The sequence below is a fragment of the Anomaloglossus baeobatrachus genome, chromosome 4 (genome assembly GCF_048569485.1).
Source record: "Anomaloglossus baeobatrachus isolate aAnoBae1 chromosome 4, aAnoBae1.hap1, whole genome shotgun sequence".
Lineage (NCBI taxonomy): Eukaryota > Metazoa > Chordata > Amphibia > Anura > Aromobatidae > Anomaloglossus > Anomaloglossus baeobatrachus.
In genome coordinates this window covers 703,905,414-703,933,203 of record NC_134356.1, presented here as the reverse complement: position 1 = coordinate 703,933,203, position 27,790 = coordinate 703,905,414, and the positions used below count along the sequence as shown (strand labels likewise).

The 27,790-nt window shown below is 49.9% G+C and overlaps 1 pseudogene; it reads right to left on the bottom strand.

Annotated features, from left to right (window-relative positions):
* Nucleotides 1-25,868, bottom strand: part of LOC142302201 (phospholipid scramblase 3-like) — a 122,827-nt pseudogene extending 96,959 nt beyond the window's left edge.
* Between the last annotated feature and the right edge of the window lie 1,922 nt (nt 25,869-27,790).

The window sequence follows — 27,790 nt, the reverse complement described above, 5'->3', positions numbered from 1 at the left end:
ACTTGTCGTGTGCTGTTCCTGTATTCCTGTTAGTAAACCTGTTGGATCATCCTCGGCCTGTTGTCTCTCTTTGCTCTGATGTACACCCCGTCACATAGTATCCACAACTGCCCAGCCCCTACTGGATCCTGTACAGACTAGTATCAACAACTGCCCTGCCCCTACTGGATCCTGTACAGACTAGTATCCACAACTGCCCTGCCCCTACTGGCTCCTGTACAGACTAGTATCCCAAGCTGCTCAGCCCCTACTGGATCCTGTACAGACTAGTATCCCCAGATGCTCAGCCCCTACTGGATCCTGTACAGACTAGTATCCCCAGCTGTACAGCCCCTACTGGATCCTGTACAGACTAGTATCCCCAGCTGTACAACCCCTACTGGATCCTGTACAGACTAGTATCCCCAGCTGTACAGCCCCTACTGGCTCCTGTACAGACTAGTATCCCAAGCTGCTCAGCCCCTACTGGATCCTGTACAGACTAGTATCCTCAGCTGCACAGCCCCTACTGGCTCCTGTACAGACTAGTATCCACAACTGCCCAGCCCCTACTGGATCCTGTACAGACTAGTATCAACAACTGCCCTGCCCCTACTGGATCCTGTACAGACTAGTATCCACAACTGCCCTGCCCCTACTGGCTCCTGTACAGACTAGTATCCCAAGCTGCTCAGCCCCTACTGGATCCTGTACAGACTAGTATCCCCAGCTGCTCAGCCCCTACTGGATCCTGTACAGACTAGTATCCCCAACTGCACAGCCCCTACTGGATCCTGTACAGACTAGTATCCCCAACTGCACAACCCCTACTGGATCCTGTACAGACTAGTATCCCCAACTGCACAACCCCAACTGGATCCTGTACAGACTAGTATCCCCAGCTGCTCAGCCCCTACTGGATCCTGTACAGACTAGTATCCCCAGCTGCTCAGCCCCTACTGGATCCTGTACAGACTAGTATCCCCAACTGCACAGCCCCTACTGGATCCTGTACAGACTAGTATCCCCAACTGCACAACCCCTACTGGATCCTGTACAGACTAGTATCCCCAGCTGCTCAGCCCCTACTGGATCCTGTACAGACTAGTATCCCCAGCTGCACAGCCCCTACTGGATCCTGTACAGACTAGTATCCCCAGCTGCTAAGCCCCTACTGGATCCTGTACAGACTAGTATCCCCAACTGCACAGCCCCTACTGGCTCCTGTACAGACTAGTATCCCCAGCTGCACAGCCCCTACTGGATCCTGTACAGACTAGTATCCCCAGCTGCTCAGCCTCTACTGTATCCTGTACAGACTAGTATATCCAACTGCACAGCCCCTACTGGATCCTGTACAGACTAGTATCCCCAGCTGCTCAGCCTCTACTGTATCCTGTACAGACTAGTATCCCCAACTGCACAGCCCCTACAGGATCCTGTACAGACTAGTATCCCCAACTGCACAGCCCCTACTGGCTCCTGTACAGACTAGTATCCCCAACTGCACAGCCCCTACTGGATCCTGTACAGACTAGTATCCCCAGCTGCACAGCCCCTACTGGATCCTGTACAGACTAGTATCCCCAACTGCACAGCCCCTACTGGATCCTGTACAGACTAGTATCCCCAACTGCACAGCCCCTACTGGATCCTGTACAGACTAGTATCCCCAACTGCACAGCCCCTACTGGCTCCTGTACAGACTAGTATCCCCAGCTGCACAGCCCCTACTGGATCCTGTACAGACTAGTATCCCCAACTGCACAGCCCCTACCGGATCCTGTACAGACTAGTATCCCCAACTGCACAGCCCCTACTGGCTCCTGTACAGACTAGTATCTCCAACTGCACAGCCCCTACTGGCTCCTGTACAGACTAGTATCCACAACTGCCCAGCCCCTACTGGATCCTGTACAGACTAGTATCAACAACTGCCCTGCCCCTACTGGATCCTGTACAGACTAGTATCCACAACTGCCCTGCCCCTACTGGCTCCTGTACAGACTAGTATCCCAAGCTGCTCAGCCCCTACTGGATCCTGTACAGACTAGTATCCCCAGCTGCTCAGCCCCTACTGGATCCTGTACAGACTAGTATCCCCAACTGCACAGCCCATACTGGATCCTGTACAGACTAGTATCCCCAACTGCACAACCCCTACTGGATCCTGTACAGACTAGTATCCCCAACTGCACAACCCCTACTGGATCCTGTACAGACTAGTATCCCCAGCTGCTCAGCCCCTACTGGATCCTGTACAGATTAGTATCCCCAGCTGCTCAGCCCCTACTGGATCCTGTACAGACTAGTATCCCCAACTGCACAGCCCCTACTGGATCCTGTACAGACTAGTATCCCCAACTGCACAACCCCTACTGGATCCTGTACAGACTAGTATCCCCAGCTGCTCAGCTCCTACTGGATCCTGTACAGACTAGTATCCCCAGCTGCACAGCCCCTACTGGATCCTGTACAGACTAGTATCCCCAGCTGCTCAGCCCCTACTGGATCCTGTACAGACTAGTATCCCCAACTGCACAGCCCCTACTGGCTCCTGTACAGACTAGTATCCCCAGCTGCACAGCCCCTACTGGATCCTGTACAGACTAGTATCCCCAGCTGCTCAGCCTCTACTGTATCCTGTACAGACTAGTATATCCAACTGCACAGCCCCTACTGGATCCTGTACAGACTAGTATCCCCAGCTGCTCAGCCCCTACTGGATCCTGTACAGACTAGTATCCCCAACTGCACAGCCCCTACTCGATCCTGTACAAACTAGTATCCCCAACTGCACAGCCCCTACTGGCTCCTGTACAGACTAGTATCCCCAACTGCACAGCCCCTACTGGATCCTGTACAGACTAGTATCCCCAGCTGCACAGCCGCTACTGGATCCTGTACAGACTAGTATCCCCAACTGCACAGCCCCTACTAGATCCTGTACAGACTAGTATCCCACCCTGCACAGCCCCTACTGGATCCTGTACAGACTAGTATCCCCAACTGCACAGCCCCTACTGGCTCCTGTACAGACTAGTATCCCCAGCTGCACAGCCCCTACTGGATCCTGTACAGACTAGTATCCCCAACTGCACAGCCCCTACTGGATCCTGTACAGACTAGTATCCCCAACTGCACAGCCCCTACTGGATCCTGTACAGACTAGTATCCTCAGCTGCACAGCCCCTATTGGATCCTGTACAGACTAGTATCCCCAACTGCACAGCCCCTACTGGATCCTGTACAGACTAGTATCACCAAATGCTGAGCCCCTACTGGATATTGTACAGACTAGAATCCCAATCCCACCATGACCTGTATATACACAGTCCAGACACCACTACACCATGCCCTGTATATACACAGTCCAGACACCACTACACCATGCCCTGTATATACACAGTCCATACACCACTACACCATGACCTGTATATACACAGTCCAGACACCACTACACCATGACCTGTATATACACAGTCCAGACACCACTACACCGTGACCTGTATATACACAGTCCAGACACCACTACACCGTGACCTGTATATACACAGTCCAGACACCGCTACACCATGCCCTGTATATACACAGTCCATACACCACTACACCATGACCTGTATATACACAGTCCATACACCACTACACCATGTCCTGTATATACACAGTCCAGACACCACTACACCATGCCCTGTATATACACAGTCCATACACCACTACACCGTGACCTGTATATACAGCGTCCAGACACCACTACACCATGCCCTGTATATACACAGTCCAGACACCACTACACCATGACCTGTATATACACAGTCCAGACACCACTACACCATGCCCTGTATATACACAGTCCAGACACCACTACACCATGACCTGTATATACACAGTCCAGACACCACTACACCGTGACCTGTATATACACAGTCCAGACACCGCTACACCATGCCCTGTATATACACAGTCCATACACCACTACATCATGACCTGTATATACACAGTCCATACACCACTACACCATGTCCTGTATATACACAGTCCAGACACCACTACACCATGCCCTGTATATACACAGTCCATACACCACTACACCGTGACCTGTATATACACCGTCCAGACACCACTACACCATGCCCTGTATATACACAGTCCAGACACCACTACACCATGACCTGTATATACACAGTCCAGACACCACTACACCATGATCTGTATATACACAGTCCAGACACCACTACACCATGACCTGTATATACACAGTCCATACACCACTACACCATGACCCGTATATACACAGTCCAGACACCACTACACCATGACCTGTATATACACAGTCCAGACTCCACTACACCGTGACCTGTATATACACAGTCCAGACTCCACTACACCATGACCTGTATATACACAGTCCAGACACCACTACACCATGACCTGTATATACACAGTCAAGACACCACTACACCATGCTCTGTATATACACAGTCCAGACACCACTACACCATGACCTGTATATACACAGTCCAGACACCACTACACCGTGACCTGTATATACACAGTCCAGACACCACTACACCATGCTCTGTATATACACAGTCCAGACACCACTACACTGTGACCTGTATATACACAGTCCAGACACCACTACACCATGACCTGTATATACACAGTCCAGACACCACTACACCATGACCTGTATATACACAGTCCACACACCTCTACACCGTGACCTGTATATACACAGTCCACACACCTCTACACCATGCTCTGTATATACACAGTCCAGACTCCACTACACCATGCCCTGTATATACACAGTCCACACACCTCTACACCGTGACCTGTATATACACAGTCCAGACACCACTACACCATGACCTGTATATACACAGTCCAGACACCACTACACCATGAACTGTATATACACCGTCCAGACACCACTACACCATGCCCTGTATATACACAGTCCAGACACCACTACACCGTGACCTGTATATACACAGTCCAGACACCACTACACCATGACCTGTATATACACAGTCCAGACACCACTACACCATGCCCTGTATATACACAGTCCAGACACCACTACACCGTGACCTGTATATACACAGTCCAGACACCACTACACCGTGACCTGTATATACACAGTCCACACACCTCTACACCGTGACCTGTATATACACAGTCCAGACACCTCTACACCATGCCCTGTATATACACAGTCCAGACACCACTACACCATGACCTGTATATACACAGTCCAGACACCACTACACCATGAACTGTATATACACAGTCCATACACCACTACACCATGACCCGTATATACACAGTCCAGACACCACTACACCATGCCCTGTATATACACAGTCCAGACACCACTACACCATGCCCTGTATATACACAGTCCAGACTCCACTACACCGTGACCTGTATATACACAGTCCAGACTCCACTACACCATGACCTGTATATACACAGTCCAGACACCACTACACCATGACCTGTATATACACAGTCCAGACTCCACTACACCGTGACCTGTATATACACAGTCCAGACTCCACTACACCGTGACCTGTATATACACAGTCCAGACTCCACTACACCATGACCTGTATATACACAGTCCAGACACCACTACACCATGCCCTGTATATACACAGTCCAGACTCCACTACACCGTGACCTGTATATACACAGTCCAGACACCACTACACCATGTCCTGTATATACACAGTCCAGACACCACTACACCATGTCCTGTATATACACAGTCCATACACCACTACACCGTGACCTGTATATACACCGTCCAGACACCACTACACCATGCCCTGTATATACACAGTCCAGACACCACTACACCATGACCTGTATATACACAGTCCAGACACCACTACACCATGACCTGTATATACACAGTCCAGACACCACTACACCATGACCTGTATATACACAGTCCATACACCACTACACCATGACCCGTATATACACAGTCCAGACACCACTACACCATGACCTGTATATACACAGTCCAGACTCCACTACACCGTGACCTGTATATACACAGTCCAGACTCCACTACACCATGACCTGTATATACACAGTCCAGACACCACTACACCATGACCTGTATATACACAGTCAAGACACCACTACACCATGCCCTGTATATACACAGTCCAGACACCACTACACCATGACCTGTATATACACAGTCCAGACACCACTACACCATGACCTGTATATACACAGTCCACACACCTCTACACCGTGACCTGTATATACACAGTCCACACACCTCTACACCATGCTCTGTATATACACAGTCCAGACTCCACTACACCATGCCCTGTATATACACAGTCCACACACCTCTACACCGTGACCTGTATATACACAGTCCAGACACCACTACACCATGACCTGTATATACACAGTCCAGACACCACTACACCATGAACTGTATATACACCGTCCAGACACCACTACACCATGCCCTGTATATACACAGTCCAGACACCACTACACCGTGACCTGTATATACACAGTCCAGACACCACTACACCATGACCTGTATATACACAGTCCAGACACCACTACACCATGCCCTGTATATACACAGTCCAGACACCACTACACCGTGACCTGTATATACACAGTCCAGACACCACTACACCGTGACCTGTATATACACAGTCCAGACACCACTACACCCTAACCTGTATATACACAGTCCAGACACCACTACACCATGACCTGTATATACACAGTCCACACACCTCTACACCGTGACCTGTATATACACAGTCCACACACCTCTACACCATGCCCTGTATATACACAGTCCAGACACCACTACACCATGACCTGTATATACACAGTCCAGACACCACTACACCATGAACTGTATATACACAGTCCATACACCACTACACCATGACCCGTATATACACAGTCGAGACACCACTACACCATGCCCTGTATATACACAGTCCAGACACCACTACACCATGCCCTGTATATACACAGTCCAGACTCCACTACACCGTGACCTGTATATACACAGTCCAGACTCCACTACACCATGACCTGTATATACACAGTCCAGACACCACTACACCATGACCTGTATATACACAGTCCAGACACCACTACACCATGCCCTGTATATACACAGTCCAGACTCCACTACACCGTGACCTGTATATACACAGTCCAGACACCACTACACCGTGTCCTGTATATACACAGTCCAGACACCACTACACCATGTCCTGTATATACACACAGTCCAGATACCACTACACCATGACCTGTATATACACAGTCCAGACACCACTACACCATGCCCTGTATATACACAGTCCAGACACGACTACACCATGCCCTGTATATACACAGTCCAGACACCACTACACCATGCCCTGTATATACACAGTCCAGACACCACTACACCGTGACCTGTATATACACAGTCCACACACCTCTACACCGTGACCTGTATATACACAGTCCAGACACCACTACACCATGACCTGTATATACACAGTCAGGACACCACTACACCATGACCTGTATATACACAGTCCAGACACCACTACACCGTGACCTGTATATACACAGTCCAGACACCACTACACCATGCCCTGTATATACACAGTCCAGACACCTCTACACCATGCCCTGTATATACACAGTCCAGACACCACTACACCATGCCCTGTATATACACAGTTCACACACCTCTACACCGTGACCTGTATATACACAGTCCACACACCTCTACACCGTGACCTGTATATACACAGTCCACACACCTCTACACCATAACCTGTATATACACAGTCCATACACCACTACACCGTGCCCTGTATATACACAGTCCAGACACCACTACACCATGCCCTGTATATACACAGTCCAGACACCTCTACACCATGCCCTGTATATACACAGTCCAGACACCACTACACCATGCCCTGTATATACACAGTCCATACACCACTACACCATGACCTGTATATACACAGTTCACACACCTCTACACCGTGACCTGTATATACACAGTCCACACACCTCTACACCATGCCCTGTATATACACAGTCCATACACCACTACACCATGACCTGTATATACACAGTCCATACACCACTACACCGTGCCCTGTATATACACAGTCCACACACCTCTACACCATGACCTGTATATACACAGTCCAGACACCGCTACACCATGCCCTGTATATACACAGTCCAGACACCGCTACACCATGACCCGTATATACACAGTCCAGACACCACTACACCATGACCTGTATATACACAGTCCAGACACCACTACACCGTGACCTGTATATACACAGTCCATACACCACTACACCATGCCCTGTATATACACAGTCCAGACACCACTACACCATGCACTGTATATACACAGTCCAGACACCACTACACCATGCCCTGTATATACACAGTCCAGACACCACTACACCATGACCTGTATATACACAGTCCAGACACCACTACACCATGCCCTGTATATACACAGTCCAGACACCACTACACCATGACCTGTATATACACAGTCCAGACTCCACTACACCATGACCTGTATATACACAGTCCATACACCACTCCACCATGCCCTGTATATACACAGTCCAGACACCACTACACCATGCCCTGTATATACACAGTCCAGACACCACTACACCATGCCCTGTATATACACAGTCCAGACACCACTACACCGTGACCTGTATATACACAGTCCATACACCACTACACCATGACCTGTATATACACAGTCCAGACTCCACTACACCATGACCTGTATATACACAGTCCAGACACCACTACACCGTGCCCTGTATATACACAGTCCAGACACCACTACACCATGCCCTGTATATACACAGTCCAGACACGACTACACCATGCCCTGTATATACACAGTCCAGACACCACTACACCATGCCCTGTATATACACAGTCCAGACACCACTACACCATGCCCTGTATATACACAGTCCAGACACCACTACACCATGCCCTGTATATACACAGTCCAGACACCACTACACCGTGACCTGTATATACACAGTCCATACACCACTACACCATGACCTGTATATACACAGTCCAGACTCCACTACACCATGACCTGTATATACACAGTCTATACACCACTCCACCATGACCTGTATATGTGGCGCCCCTGACCTGGTCAGGCACCACTGAGTACTGCACCCATGCTGGGGACAGTACAATACAGGTAATCCAGAAGGCTGACCGAGGTGTGACTACACAGGCGCATAGTGATCAGGTCTCACACATGTACCTATGAGAGGACCCCTGGGGATCCCAGGAGGGGGAAAAGCCTTCACCTCCACTGGAATAGTGGAGGGGGCCAAAAGCCTCCATCTCCTCTCAAGGGGTGTGGTAAGAGAGCCTGGTTGCTAGGTGGCGTAGGCAAGAACAGGAGAGGAGGAGCAGTGAGCCGGTTCAGGGCAGTGCAGAGTCCAGGGAGCTCCGAGAGGAGCTGACCCCTACCCCTGGGGCTGTTGCAGTCTGACAGCGCCCGCGCAGTGGCTACCGACGGGGGAGAACGGTCACCTAGGAGTGCTACCCGAAACCCATCTCCAGCTAGAGAGAGAGCACAGAGTGGGAAGTAAGGAGACTGCTAGGGAGTACCAGGCCCAAACGGGCGGCAGATCCCGGAGCGGGGATAGATCTACCTTTCCTCCCTAAACCTGCCGGTGTGGGGCCCTCAAAGCCCACACCACAACACCCAAAAGCCGCAGCCACGTAGCCACAGTTAGGGCCCATAGTTCACAGGAGGCAAGCAGCTGGAGTGATCTGGTCCAGGCGACAAGCAAACGGCAACCAAACGAAGGGGAGAGAGGCTTCAGCAACTTCCCTGGGTGACCCCCATAGGGACTAAAAGTCGGGGTTACCCCAAACCACAGAAGGGCTAAGGAAGGCGAGTCGGTAGCCACCCTCATCAGTCAGCCTGAAGGATACCTGGTTCCAGCCTGGTTCATCCCAGCTACGCCCGGGTTACTCACCCTGCCATCAACTGTGAGTAAAACCCCTGAAAGACATCCTGCTTGTGTGGAGTTATTCTGCGCCTTGTGGTTCTACACACCTACACAGGGCCCTGGGGCTTGCCTCACTCTCAGGAGGCTACTACACCCTACTGCACCCACCATCAGCCCCAGGCATCCCTTAATCTGCAGTGGCGGTCCCCACTGACCGCAATTCTGAGAGTGGCGTCACGACAAAAAGAAGATCTCCTACCTGTGACAGGATCCAGCAGAGTGGAGTCCCTGAAGGTAATGCACCGACACAACACCTGTGGGCCTTCACATCTGGCGTCACGAACAGGATAAGGACTAGACCTGTTCAGACAGGTGACCATGTGCCTGGGCGGTCCGCTTGAAAAATTGGAAGCGCCGCCATATTGCCACCATGAAAAGCGCGCTGAAAAACAACAGCAGCCCGCGCTGGGAGAAGTTACCGCCCACGAAGAGGTGTGGCTACCCAGAGATCCCCTGCAGAGTTCTGACCTCGCTTGTGAAGAGAGCGGAAGCATCCAGAGACGGCGGAACGGAAAAGAAGCCAGCAGCTTGTTGCTAGAGAAAATGGCGTCTGAATGCAGAGACCCAGAGCCAGGCTCCGCTGCCTGGTGGTGTCGGGAGCTCGCCGAGTTCTGCGATCAACTGGAGGCCAGGGTCGGAAGGCTGATCAGAGAGGGACGGACGGAGTTTCTGTGGATGACCGCGGCGGTTCAGGCCTATGAAGGGAGAGCCGCGCGCCGAGTGCCAGACCGGGCGGTGACGACTCAGACCCCGATGCTGCCACCGATGGGTGAGTCCAGTGATGCCCCTGCCAGCGCGAGTGCCCCGACCCCTGCTGCCACGTCCGCGGTCCCTGAAGAGGCGTCCGGCGCGGCGACGCTGGAGCAGGCCGCAGCCACGCCAGGTGCAGCCCGCCAAGCTCAGGCCGCCGCAGCGATGCCCTGCTCGGCCCACCAAGACCCGGTCCCTGCAGCGACGCCCAGTCCGGCCCGCAAAGAACCGGCTGCCACCGCGACCCTCATCCACGCCGCAGGTGTGACGCTGACCCTGGCCGCCGCCTTGCTAGGCCCGGCCCGCCGAGACCCCACCGCAGCAGCAACGCTCGTCCGCGCCGCAAGTGAGGTGCTGAACCAGGCCGCAGCCCCGCCAGGTGCGGCCCGCCAAGCTCCGATCGCTGCAGCGACGCCCAGCCCAGCCTGCACCGATCCCATCGCGACAGCGACGCCGATCCAGGCCGCCATGCAGGGCGCGGCCCGCCAAGACCAGGCCGCCGCCATGTCAGGCGCGGCCCGCCAAGATAAGATTGCATCACCATTTTCCCCGGCCTGCAAGGCCAGAGCAGACACCGCTCCCCAGTCCAAGGAGGTCCCTGCTAGGAAGCCCACGCTGGGGGAGGACCCTGCATACTGGCAGCTGAAGGCTGACATGGAGGCCAAGTTCCCACAGGAGATGGTGGATCAGTACATGCTCCCTCCGCACACCCCCAAGAGGATTCCGGCAACCCCTGCAGCAACTACGCCAAAGAGTCCCCCGCCTGGGCCTGCTGAAGAAAGTCCATCCCCAGCACTGCCACCAAAGGAGTGCTCAGAAGAACTAAGGGGGAGGGGAGGCCAGGAAGCTGAGGAGCTGACTCAGGAGCCACCAGCAGTGGATCCATACCCCGAGCCAGAGATGCTGCCGTATTCCCGCTGGGACGAGGAAGACCCGATACCTTCCGCTGAAGAAGATCTGCCCAAAAGCCTCACCTGGGAGCTTGTAAGCTGTACCTCGCAGAATCCAGCCCGCAAGACACGGCGCCGTAACAGAACCCAGTCTTTCCCTGCACCGCAGTCCCCAGAGCCGAGAGATGAAATAACGGCCAGAGACCTAGAGGAGAAACGGTTCCTGAGAAGAGCCAAAGCCCAGGTCAGAGGACCCCTTTGTCGAGGAGTAGTGGAAGATTTTAGCCTAAAATCAGGATACGGCTTCATCGTAGCACCTGGTATGAAAGAAGGCATTTTTGTCAACAGAAGAGACGTTAGAGCCCATTTGCCCAGAGGACATCCTGGAAGAAACCTGAGAATGGGAGACACAGTGCAGTTTACCATGCATCAAGGCGAAAGAGGCTGGTATGCGCTAGATGTAGCACCATGTCCTAAAGAAGAAAGGAAAGACAGCGATAAAGAAAGAAAAGACAAAGGACCTACTGACGAGACTACCACAGATGAAGAAAGAGGTCAAGGAAGCAACAGGTGCCCCAGCCCTACAGGCCCAAGCCCTGGTGAGGAGGAGTCTGCATAAAGTTCATGTAAAGTAAAGCAAGTTACCAGTTTGGAAAAAGTTTGTTTTGCAACGTTTTACAAGTTTAAGAATGTGCCCACATAAACTCATGTGAGAAATGAACCTTAAGGCTATGAACTGGCTATAGCCACAAACTCTCGCAGTGTAAATAGTTACACCAGAGGGCACCACCACCACCAGAGCCAGCCTGTTTAGGGGCTTGGCTCGTCTGCAACCAGGGAGCACGTCCGTATATAGGGCCTTGGCTCACCTGCAACCAGAGAGCATGCCTGTTTATGGGGCCTGGCTCTCCACCACAGAGAGGGTACTTGGTCAGCACCAACTGTGGAGGCCGCCTCTACATCCTGCCAGAAGAGGCTGAAGGCGCGGCTCCACCAGGCCAGGTATACCCTGAAGACCACCAGACCATGAAAGCCGCCTCTACATCCTGCCAGAAGTGGCTGAAGGCGCGGCCAACGTGAGAGGGTTTTGGGTGGGTTAACGGACTTGTGGGTGGAGGGTGGTGATGTATGGTACCTGGGGCTTTTAAAAATGTTTTACATGTTTTAATGTTTTATGCATCTTAAAATGTTGTCTTGCAGCCCGAGGACGTGCTGGTGATAACTAAGGGGGAATGTGGCGCCCCTGACCTGGTCAGGCACCACTGAGTACTGCACCCATGCTGGGGACAGTACAATACAGGTAATCCAGAAGGCTGACCGAGGTGTGACTACACAGGCGCATAGTGATCAGGTCTCACACATGTACCTATGAGAGGACCCCTGGGGATCCCAGGAGGGGTAAAAGCCTTCACCTCCACTGGAATAGTGGAGGGGGCCAAAAGCCTCCATCTCCTCTCAAGGGGTGTGGTAAGAGAGCCTGGTTGCTAGGTGGCGTAGGCAAGAACAGGAGAGGAGGAGCAGTGAGCCGGTTCAGGGCAGTGCAGAGTCCAGGGAGCTCCGAGAGGAGCTGACCCCTACCCCTGGGGCTGTTGCAGTCTGACAGCGCCCGCGCAGTGGCTACCGACGGGGGAGAACGGTCACCTAGGAGTGCTACCCGAAACCCATCTCCAGCTAGAGAGAGAGCACAGAGTGGGAAGTAAGGAGACTGCTAGGGAGTACCAGGCCCAAATGGGCGGCAGATCCCGGAGCGGGGATAGATCTACCTTTCCTCGCTAAACCTGCCGGTGTGGGGCCCTCAAAGCCCACACCACAACACCCAAAAGCCGCAGCCACGTAGCCACAGTTAGGGCCCATAGTTCACAGGAGGCAAGCAGCTGGAGTGATCTGGTCCAGGCGACAAGCAAACGGCAACCAAACGAAGGGGAGAGAGGCTTCAGCAACTTCCCTGGGTGACCCCCATAGGGACTAAAAGTCGGGGTTACCCCAAACCACCAAGGGCTAAGGAAGGCGAGTCGGTAGTCACCATCATCAGTCAGCCTGAAGGATACCTGGTTCCAGCCTGGTTCATCCCAGCTACGCCCGGGTTACTCACCCTGCCATCAACTGTGAGTAAAACCCCTGAAAGACATCCTGCTTGTGTGGAGTTATTCTGCGCCTTGTGGTTCTACACACCTACACAGGGCCCTGGGGCTTGCCTCACTCTCAGGAGGCTACTACAACCGACTGCACCCACCATCAGCCCCAGGCATCCCTTAACCTGCAGTGGCGGTCCCCACTGACCGCAAATCTGAGAGTGGCGTCACGACAAAAAGAAGATCTCCTACCTGTGACAGGATCCAGCCGAGTGGAGTCCCTGAAGGTAATGCACCGACACAACACCTGTGGGGCTTCACATATATACACAGTCCAGACTCCACTACACCATGACCTGTATATACACAGTCCAGACACCACTACACCATGACCTGTATATACACAGTCCAGACACCACTACACCATGCCCTGTATATACACAGTCCAGACACCACTACACCATGCCCTGTATATACACAGTCCAGACACCACTACACCATGCCCTGTATATACACAGTCCAGACACCACTACACCATGCCCTGTATATACACAGTCCAGACACCACTACACCATGCCCAGTATATACACAGTCCAGACACCACTACACCATGACCTGTATATACACAGTCCAGACACCACTACACCGTGACCTGTATATACACACAGTCCAGACACCACTACACCGTGACCTGTATATACACAGTCCAGACACCACTACACCATGCCCTGTATATACACAGTCCAGACACCACTACACCATGCCCTGTATATACACAGTCCAGACACCACTACACCATGCCCTGTATATACACAGTCCAGACACCACTACACCATGCCCTGTATATACACAGTCCAGACACCACTACACCGTGACCTGTATATACACAGTCCAGACACCACTACACCATGCCCTGTATATACACAGTCCAGACACCACTACACCGTAACCTGTATATACACAGTCCAGACACCACTACACCATGACCTGTATATACACAGTCCAGACACCACTACACCATGACCTGTATATACACAGTCCAGACACCGCTACACCATGCCCTGTATATACACAGTCCAGACACCACTACACCATGCCCTGTATATACACAGTCCAGACACCACTACACCATGCCCTGTATATACACAGTCCAGACACCACTACACCATGCCCTGTATATACACAGTCCAGACACCGCTACACCATGACCTGTATATACACAGTCCAGACACCACTACACCATGCCCTGTATATACACAGTCCAGACACCACTACACCATGCCCTGTATATACACAGTCCAGACACCGCTACACCATGACCTGTATATACACAGTCCAGACACCACTACACCATGACCTGTATATACACAGTCCAGACACCACTACACCATGACCTGTATATACACAGTCCAGACACCACTACACCATGACCTGTATATACACACAGTCCAGACACCACTACACCATGCCCTGTATATACACAGTCCAGACTCCACTACACCATGACCTGTATATACACAGTCCAGACACCACTACACCATGCCCTGTATATACACAGTCCAGACACCACTACACCATGCCCTGTATATACACAGTCCAGACACCACTACACCATGCCCTGTATATACACAGTCCAGACACCGCTACACCATGACCTGTATATACACAGTCCAGACACCACTCCACCATGCCCTGTATATACACAGTCCAGACACCACTACACCATGCCCTGTATATACACAGTCCAGACACCACTACACCATGCCCTGTATATACACAGCCCAGACACCACTACACCATGACCTGTATATACACAGTCCAGACACCACTACACCATGCCCTGTATATACACAGTCCAGACACCACTACACCATGACCTGTATATACACAGTCCAGACACCACTACACCGTGCCCTGTATATACACAGTCCAGACACCACTACACCATGCCCTGTATATACACAGTCCAGATACCACTACACCATGCCCTGTATAGACACAGTCCAGACACCACTACACCATGCCCTGTATATACACACAGTCCAGACACCACTACACCATGACCTGTATATACACAGTCCAGACACCACTACACCATGCCCTGTATATACATAGTCCAGACACCACTACACCATGCCCTGTATATACACAGTCCAGACACCACTACACCATGCCCTGTATATACACAGTCCATACACCACTACACCGTGCCCTGTATATACACAGTCCATACACCACTACACCATGCCCTGTATATACACAGTCCAGACACCACTACACCATGCCCTGTATATACACAGTCCAGACACCACTACACCGTGCCCTGTATATACACAGTCCAGACACCACTACACCATCACCTGTATATACACACAGTCCAGACACCGCTACACCATGCCCTGTATATACACAGTCCACACACCACTACACCATGCCCTGTATATACACAGTCCAGACACCACTACACCATGACCTGTATATACACAGTCCAGACACCACTACACCATGCCCTGTATATACACAGTCCAGACACCACTACACCATGCCCTGTATATACACAGTCCAGACACCACTACACCGTGCCCTGTATATACACAGTCCAGACACCACTACACCATGACCTGTATATACACAGTCCAGACACCACTACACCATGCCCTGTATATACACAGTCCATACACCACTACACCGTGCCCTGTATATACACAGTCCAGACACCACTACACCGTGCCCTGTATATACACAGTCCAGACACCACTACACCATGCCCTGTATATACACAGTCCAGACACCACTACACCATGCCCTGTATATACACAGTCCAGACACCACTACACCATGCCCTGTATATACACAGTCCAGACACCACTACACCATGACCTATATATACACAGTCCAGACACCACTACACCATGCCCTGTATATACACAGTCCATACACCACTACACCATGACCTGTATATACACAGTCCAGACACCACTACACCATGCCCTGTATATACACAGTCCAGACACCACTACACCATGCCCTGTATATACACAGTCCAGACACCTCTACACCGTGCCCTGTATATACACAGTCCAGACACCACTACACCATGCCCTGTATATACACAGTCCAGACACCACTACACCATGACCTGTATATACACAGTCCAGACACCTCTACACCATGCCCTGTATATACACAGGCCAGACACCGCTACACCGTGCCCTGTATATACACAGTCCAGACACCACTACACCGTGCCCTGTATATACACAGTCCAGACACCACTACACCATGCCCTGTATATACACAGTCCAGACACCACTACACCATGCCCTGTATATACACAGTCCAGACACCACTACACCATGCCCAGTATATACACAGTCCAGACACCACTACACCATGACCTGTATATACACAGTCCAGACACCACTACACCGTGACCTGTATATACACACAGTCCAGACACCACTACACCGTGACCTGTATATACACAGTCCAGACACCACTACACCATGCCCTGTATATACACAGTCCAGACACCACTACACCATGCCCTGTATATACACAGTCCAGACACCACTACACCATGCCCTGTATATACACAGTCCAGACACCACTACACCATGCCCTGTATATACACAGTCCAGACACCACTACACCGTGACCTGTATATACACAGTCCAGACACCACTACACCATGCCCTGTATATACACAGTCCAGACACCACTACACCGTAACCTGTATATACACAGTCCAGACACCACTACACCATGACCTGTATATACACAGTCCAGACACCACTACACCATGACCTGTATATACACAGTCCAGACACCGCTACACCATGCCCTGTATATACACAGTCCAGACACCACTACACCATGCCCTGTATATACACAGTCCAGACACCACTACACCATGCCCTGTATATACACAGTCCAGACACCACTACACCATGCCCTGTATATACACAGTCCAGACACCGCTACACCATGACCTGTATATACACAGTCCAGACACCACTACACCATGCCCTGTATATACACAGTCCAGACACCACTACACCATGCCCTGTATATACACAGTCCAGACACCGCTACACCATGACCTGTATATACACAGTCCAGACACCACTACACCATGACCTGTATATACACAGTCCAGACACCACTACACCATGACCTGTATATACACAGTCCAGACACCACTACACCATGACCTGTATATACACACAGTCCAGACACCACTACACCATGCCCTGTATATACACAGTCCAGACTCCACTACACCATGACCTGTATATACACAGTCCAGACACCACTACACCATGCCCTGTATATACACAGTCCAGACACCACTACACCATGCCCTGTATATACACAGTCCAGACACCACTACACCATGCCCTGTATATACACAGTCCAGACACCGCTACACCATGACCTGTATATACACAGTCCAGACACCACTCCACCATGCCCTGTATATACACAGTCCAGACACCACTACACCATGCCCTGTATATACACAGTCCAGACACCACTACACCATGCCCTGTATATACACAGCCCAGACACCACTACACCATGACCTGTATATACACAGTCCAGACACCACTACACCATGCCCTGTATATACACAGTCCAGACACCACTACACCATGACCTGTATATACACAGTCCAGACACCACTACACCGTGCCCTGTATATACACAGTCCAGACACCACTACACCATGCCCTGTATATACACAGTCCAGATACCACTACACCATGCCCTGTATAGACACAGTCCAGACACCACTACACCATGCCCTGTATATACACACAGTCCAGACACCACTACACCATGACCTGTATATACACAGTCCAGACACCACTACACCATGCCCTGTATATACATAGTCCAGACACCACTACACCATGCCCTGTATATACACAGTCCAGACACCACTACACCATGCCCTGTATATACACAGTCCATACACCACTACACCGTGCCCTGTATATACACAGTCCATACACCACTACACCATGCCCTGTATATACACAGTCCAGACACCACTACACCATGCCCTGTATATACACAGTCCAGACACCACTACACCGTGCCCTGTATATACACAGTCCAGACACCACTACACCATCACCTGTATATACACACAGTCCAGACACCGCTACACCATGCCCTGTATATACACAGTCCACACACCACTACACCATGCCCTGTATATACACAGTCCAGACACCACTACACCATGACCTGTATATACACAGTCCAGACACCACTACACCATGCCCTGTATATACACAGTCCAGACACCACTACACCATGCCCTGTATATACACAGTCCAGACACCACTACACCGTGCCCTGTATATACACAGTCCAGACACCACTACACCATGACCTGTATATACACAGTCCAGACACCACTACACCATGCCCTGTATATACACAGTCCAGACACCACTACACCATGCCCTGTATATACACAGTCCATACACCACTACACCGTGCCCTGTATATACACAGTCCAGACACCACTACACCGTGCCCTGTATATACACAGTCCAGACACCACTACACCATGCCCTGTATATACACAGTCCAGACACCACTACACCATGCCCTGTATATACACAGTCCAGACACCACTACACCATGCCCTGTATATACACAGTCCAGACACCACTACACCATGACCTATATATACACAGTCCAGACACCACTACACCATGCCCTGTATATACACAGTCCATACACCACTACACCATGACCTGTATATACACAGTCCAGACACCACTACACCATGCCCTGTATATACACAGTCCAGACACCACTACACCATGCCCTGTATATACACAGTCCAGACACCTCTACACCGTGCCCTGTATATACACAGTCCAGACACCACTACACCATGCCCTGTATATACACAGTCCAGACACCACTACACCATGACCTGTATATACACAGTCCAGACACCTCTACACCATGCCCTGTATATACACAGGCCAGACACCGCTACACCGTGCCCTGTATATACACAGTCCAGACACCACTACACCGTGCCCTGTATATACACAGTCCAGACACCACTACACCATGCCCTGTATATACACAGTCCAGACACCACTACACCATGCCCTGTATATACACAGTCCAGACACCACTACACCATGACCTGTATATACACAGTCCAGACACCACTACACCGTGCCCTGTATATACACAGTCCAGACACCTCTACACCATGCCCTGTATATACACAGTCCAGACACCTCTACACCGTGCCATGTATATACACAGTCCAGACACCACTACACCGTGCCCTGTATATACACAGTCCAGACACCACTACACCATGCCCTGTATATACACAGTCCACACACCACTACACCATGACCCGTATATACACAGTCCAGACACCGCTACACCATGCCCTGTATATACACAGTCCAGACACCACTACACCATGCCCTGTATATACACAGTCCAGACACCACTACACCATGACCTGTATATACACAGTCCAGACACCTCTACACCGTGCCCTGTATATACACAGTCCAGACTCCACTACACCATGACCTGTATATACACAGTCCAGACACCACTACACCATGACCTGTATATACACAGTCCAGACACCACTACACCATGCCCTGTATATACACAGTCCAGACACCACTACACCATGACCTGTATATACACAGTCCAGACACCACTACACCATGACCTGTATACACACAGTCCAGACACCGCTACACCATGCCCTGTATATACACAGTCCACACACCACTACACCATGCCCTGTATATACACAGTCCAGACACCACTACACCGTGCCCTGTATATACACAGTCCAGACACCACTACACCATGCCCTGTATATACACAGTCCAGACACCACTACACCATGCCCTGTATATACACAGTCCAGACACCGCTACACCATGCCCTGTATATACACAGTCCAGACACCACTACACCATGCCCTGTATATACACAGTCCAGACACCACTACACCATGCCCTGTATATACACAGTCCAGACACCTCTACACCGTGCCCTGTATATACACAGTCCAGACTCCACTACACCATGACCTGTATATACACAGTCCAGACACCACTACACCATGCCCTGTATATACACAGTCCAGACACCTCTACACCATGACCTGTATATACACAGTCCAGACACCACTACACCATGCCCTGTATATACACAGTCCAGACACCACTACACCATGCCCTGTATATACACAGTCCAGACACCACTACACCATGACCTGTATATACACAGTCCAGACACCTCTACACCATGCCCTGTATATACACAGGCCAGACACCTCTACACCGTGCCCTGTATATACACAGTCCAGACACCACTACACCGTGCCCTGTATATACACAGTCCAGACACCACTACACCATGCCCTGTATATACACAGTCCACACACCACTACACCATGACCCGTATATACACAGTCCAGACACCGCTACACCATGCCCTGTATATACACAGTCCAGACACCACTACACCATGCCCTGTATATACACAGTCCAGACACCACTACACCATGACCTGTATATACACAGTCCAGACACCTCTACACCGTGCCCTGTATATACACAGTCCAGACTCCACTACACCATGACCTGTATATACACAGTCCAGACACCACTACACCATGACCTGTATATACACAGTCCAGACACCACTACACCATGCCCTGTATATACACAGTCCAGACACCACTACACCATGACCTGTATATACACAGTCCAGACACCACTACACCATGACCTGTATATACACAGTCCAGACACCACTACACCATGCCCTGTATATACACAGTCCAGACACCACTACACCATGCCCTGTATATACACAGTCCAGACACCACTACACCGTGACCTGTATATACACAGTCCATACACCACTACACCATGCCCTGTATATACACAGTCCAGACACCACTACACCATGCCCTGTATATACACAGTCCAGACACCACTACACCATGCCCTGTATATACACAGTCCAGACACCACTACACCATGCCCTGTATATACACAGTCCAGACACCATTACACCGTGACCTGTATATACACAGTCCAGACTCCACTACACCATGCCCTGTATATACACAGTCCAGACACCACTACACCATGACCCGTATATACACAGTCCAGACACCACTACACCATGCCCTGTATATACACAGTCCAGACACCACTACACCATGACCTGTATATACACAGTCCAGACACCACTACACCATGACCTGTATATACACAGTCCAGATACCACTACACCATGCCCTGTATATACACAGTCCAGACACCACTACACCATGACCTGTATATACACAGTCCAGACACCACTACACCATGCCCTGTATATACACAGTCCAGACACCTCTACACCATGACCTGTATATACACAGTCCAGACACCACTACACCATGCCCTGTATATACACAGTCCAGACACCACTACACCATGACCTGTATATACACAGTCCAGACACCACTACACCATGCCCTGTATATACACAGTCCAGACACCTCTACACCATGACCTGTATATACACAGTCCAGACACCACTACACCATGCCCTGTATATACACAGTCCAGACACCACTACACCATGACCTGTATATACACAGTCCAGACACCACTACACCATGCCCTGTATATACACAGTCCAGACACCACTACACCGTGCCCTGTATATACACAGTCCAGACACCACTACACCATGCCCTGTATATACACAGTCCAGACAGCACTACACCATGACCTGTATATACACAGTCCAGACACCACTACACCGTGCCCTGTATATACACATTCCAGACACCACTACACCGTGACCTGTATATACACAGTCCAGACACCACTACACCATGCCCTGTATATACACAGTCCAGACACCACTACACCGTGACCTGTATATACACAGTCAAGACACCGCTACACCATGCCCTGTATATACACAGTCCAGACACCACTACACCGTGACCTGTATATACACCGTCCAGACACCACTACACCATGCCCTGTATATACACAGTCCAGACACCACTACACCATGCCCTGTATATACACAGTCCACACACCACTACACCATGACCCGTATATACACAGTCCAGACACCGCTACACCATGCCCTGTATATACACAGTCCAGACACCACTACACCATGCCCTGTATATACACAGTCCAGACACCACTACACCATGACCTGTATATACACAGTCCACACACCTCTACACCATGCCCTGTATATACACAGTCCACACACCACTACACCATGACCTGTATATACACAGTCCAGACACCACTACACCATGCCCTGTATATACACAGTCCAGACACCACTACACCATGCCCTGTATATACACAGTTCACACACCTCTACACCGTGACCTGTATATACACAGTCCACACACCTCTACACCATGCCCTGTATATACACAGTCCAGACACCACTACACCATGCCCTGTATATACACAGTCCAGACACCACTACACCATGCCCTGTATATACACAGTCCAGACACCTCTACACCATGCCCTGTATATACACAGTCCAGACACCACTACACCGTGACCTGTATATACACAGTCCAGACACCACTACACCATGCCCTGTATATACACAGTCCATACACCACTACACCATGACCTGTATATACACAGTCCAGACACCACTACACCATGCCCTGTATATACACAGTCCAGACACCACTACACCATGACCTGTATATACACAGTCCAGACACCACTACACCATGCCCTGTATATACACAGTTCACACACCTCTACACCGTGACCTGTATATACACAGTCCACACACCTCTACACCGTGACCTGTATATACACAGTCCACACACCTCTACACCATGACCTGTATATACACAGTCCATACACCACTACACCGTGCCCTGTATATACACAGTCCAGACTCCACTACACCATGACCTGTATATACACAGTCCAGACACCACTACACCATGCCCTGTATATACACAGTCCAGACACCACTACACCATGCCCTGTATATACACAGTCCAGACACCACTACACCGTGACCTGTATATACACCGTCCAGACACCACTACACCATGCCCTGTATATACACAGTCCAGACACCACTACACCATGCCCTGTATATACACAGTCCAGACACCACTACACCATGCCCTGTATATACACAGTCCAGACACCTCTACACCATGCCCTGTATATACACAGTCCAGACACCACTACACCATGCCCTGTATATACACAGTCCAGACACCACTACACCGTGCCCTGTATATACACAGTCCAGACACCACTACACCATGCCCTGTATATACACAGTCCAGACACCACTACACCATGCCCTGTATATACACAGTCCAGACACCACTACACCATGCCCTGTATATACACAGTCCAGACACCACTACACCATGCCCTGTATATACACAGTCCAGACACCACTACACCATGCCCTGTATATACACAGTCCAGACACCACTACACCGTGCCCTGTATATACACAGTCCAGACACCACTACACCATGCCCTGTATATACACAGTCCAGACACCACTACACCATGCCCTGTATATACACAGTCCAGACACCACTACACCATGCCCTGTATATACACAGTCCAGACACCACTACACCATGACCTGTATATACACAGTCCAGACACCACTACACCATGCCCTGTATATACACAGTCCAGACACCACTACACCATGCCCTGTATATACACAGTCCAGACACCACTACACCATGCCCTGTATATACACAGTCCAGACACCACTACACCATGCCCTGTATATACACAGTCCAGACACCACTACACCATGACCTGTATATACACAGTCCAGACACCACTACACCATGACCCGTATATACACAGTCCAGACACCACTACACCATGCCCTGTATATACACAGTCCAGACACCACTACACCATGACCTGTATATACACAGTCCAGACACCACTACACCATGCCCTGTATATACACAGTCCATACACCACTACACCATGCCCTGTATATACACAGTCCAGACACCACTACACCATGCCCTGTATATACACAGTCCATACACCACTACACCATGCCCTGTATATACACAGTCCAGACACCACTACACCATGCCCTGTATATACACAGTCCATACACCACTACACCATGCCCTGTATATACACAGTCCAGACACCACTACACCATGCCCTGTATATACACAGTCCAGACACCACTACACCATGACCCGTATATACACAGTCCAGACACCACTACACCATGCCCTGTATATACACAGTCCAGACACCACTACACCATGCCCTGTATATACACAGTCCATACACCACTACACCGTGCCCTGTATATACACAGTCCAGACACCACTACACCATGACCCGTATATACACAGTCCAGACACCGCTACACCATGCCCTGTATATACACAGTCCAGACACCACTACACCATGCCCTGTATATACACAGTCCACACACCACTACACCATGCCCTGTATATACACAGTCCAGACACCACTACACCATGCCCTGTATATACACAGTCCAGACACCACTACACCATGCCCTGTATATACACAGTCCACACACCACTACACCATGCCCTGTATATACACAGTCCAGACACCACTACACCATGCCCTGTATATACACAGTCCATACACCACTACACCGTGCCCTGTATATACACAGTCCAGACACCACTACACCATGACCCGTATATACACAGTCCAGACACCACTACACCATGCCCTGTATATACACAGTCCAGACACCACTACACCATGCCCTGTATATACACAGTCCATACACCACTACACTGTGCCCTGTATATACACAGTCCAGACACCGCTACACCATGACCCGTATATACACAGTCCAGACACCGCTACACCATGCCCTGTATATACACAGTCCAGACACCACTTACAGTTTCCTTACTTTTCCCTCTCTCGCTTCCTCTTTACTTCTGGACAATGTGCAGTATAACAGGAAGCGGTGTCCTGTGTGACAAAGGAGACGATTTATCAGTAAAACTGGACACAGGGAGCAAAGATTCATAACCGGGGAGGAGCAATATACAGGACAGGAGAAGTGGTACTGTGCAGTGTATATATACAGAATAATACAGATACTGAGGATTACATCCAGTATACAGGACAGGAGAAGTGGTACTGTGCAGTGTATATATACAGAATAATACAGGTACTGAGGATTACACCCAGTATACAGGACAGGAGAAGTGGTACTGTGCAGTGTATATATACAGAATAATACAGGTACTGAGGATTACACCTAGTATACAGGACAGGAGGAGTGGTACTGTGCAGTGTATATACAGAATAATACAGGTACTGAGGATTACACCCAGTATACAGGACAGGAGAAGTGGTACTGTGCAGTGTATATATACAGAATAATACAGATACTGAGGATTACATCCAGTATACAGGACAGGAGAAGTGGTACTGTGCAGTGTATGTATACAGAATAATACAGATACTGAGGATTACACCCAGTATACAGGACAGGAGAAGTGGTACTGTGCAGTGTATATATACAGAATAATACAGATACTGAGGATTACACCCAGTATACAGGACAGGAGGAGTGGTACTGTGCAGTGTATATATACAGAATAATACAGATACTGAAGATTACACCCAGTATACAGGACAGGAGAAGTGGTACTGTGCAGTGTATATATACAGAATAATACAGATACTGAGGATTACACCCAGTATACAGGACAGGAGAAGTGGTACTGTGCAGTGTATATATACAGAATAATACAGATACTGAGGATTACATCCAGTATACAGGACAGGAGAAGTGGTACTGTGCAGTGTATATATACAGAATAATACAGATACTGAGGATTACACCCAGTATACAGGACAGGAGAAGTGGTCCTGTGCAGTTTATATATACAGAATAATACAGGTACTGAGGATTACACCCAGTATACAGGACAGGAGAAGTGGTACTGTGCAGTGTATATATACAGAATAATACAGATACTGAGGATTACACCCAGTATACAGGACAGGAGAAGTGGTACTGTGTAGTGTATATACACAGAATAATACAGGTACTGAGGATTACACCCAGTATACAGGACAGGAGAAGTGGTACTGTGCAGTGTATATATACACAGAATAATACAGATACTGAGGATTACACCCAGTATACAGGACAGGAGGAGTGGTACTGTGCAGTGTATATACACAGAATAATACAGATACTGAGGATTACACCCAGTATACAGGACAGGAGAAGTGGTACTGTGCAGTGTATATATACAGAATAATACAGATACTGAGGATTACACCCAGTATACAGGACAGGAGAAGTGGTACTGTGTAGTGTATATATACAGAATAATACAGATACTGAGGATTACATCCAGTATACAGGACAGGAGAAGTGGTACTGTGCAGTGTATATATACAGAATAATACAGGTACTGAGGATTACACCCAGTATACAGGACAGGAGAAGTGGTACTGTGCAGTGTATATATACAGAATAATACAGGTACTGAGGATTACATCCAGTATACAGGACAGGAGAAGTGGTACTGTGCAGTGTATATATACAGAATAATACAGGTACTGAGGATTACACCCAGTATACAGGACAGGAGAAGTGGTACTGTGCAGTGTATATATACAGAATAATACAGGTACTGAGGATTACACCTAGTATACAGGACAGGAGGAGTGGTACTGTGCAGTGTATATACAGAATAATACAGGTACTGAGGATTACACCCAGTATACAGGACAGGAGAAGTGGTACTGTGCAGTGTATATATACAGAATAATACAGATACTGAGGATTACATCCAGTATACAGGACAGGAGAAGTGGTACTGTGCAGTGTATGTATACAGAATAATACAGATACTGAGGATTACACCCAGTATACAGGACAGGAG